Below are 248 nucleotides of genomic sequence, written 5' to 3'. Positions count from 1 at the left end.
CAAATAATTGTGGATCTTTTTTCTCCCAGGGGATCTACCATGTGTTATGCATCTACTTCTCTATAAAAAGGTCTCTCCCACTTCACCGTGAATTCTTTGATCAAAGACACATTTCATTTATTTCTACATCCCCATTGGGATCTGATACAAAAACACTACCCATCCATGCATTTATCCAGCCATCTACCTATCCAGTCATTCAACAGATATTTCTTAATATCCTCAATGCAACAGCTATTTCTCTAGGC

This window comes from Otolemur garnettii, unplaced genomic scaffold (genome assembly GCF_000181295.1).
Source record: "Otolemur garnettii isolate 467f Iridium unplaced genomic scaffold, OtoGar3 scaffold00003, whole genome shotgun sequence".
NCBI classification, from domain to species: Eukaryota; Metazoa; Chordata; class Mammalia; order Primates; family Galagidae; genus Otolemur; species Otolemur garnettii.
The sequence above is the reverse complement of the archived record's forward strand: the minus strand, read 5'-3'. Positions refer to the sequence as shown.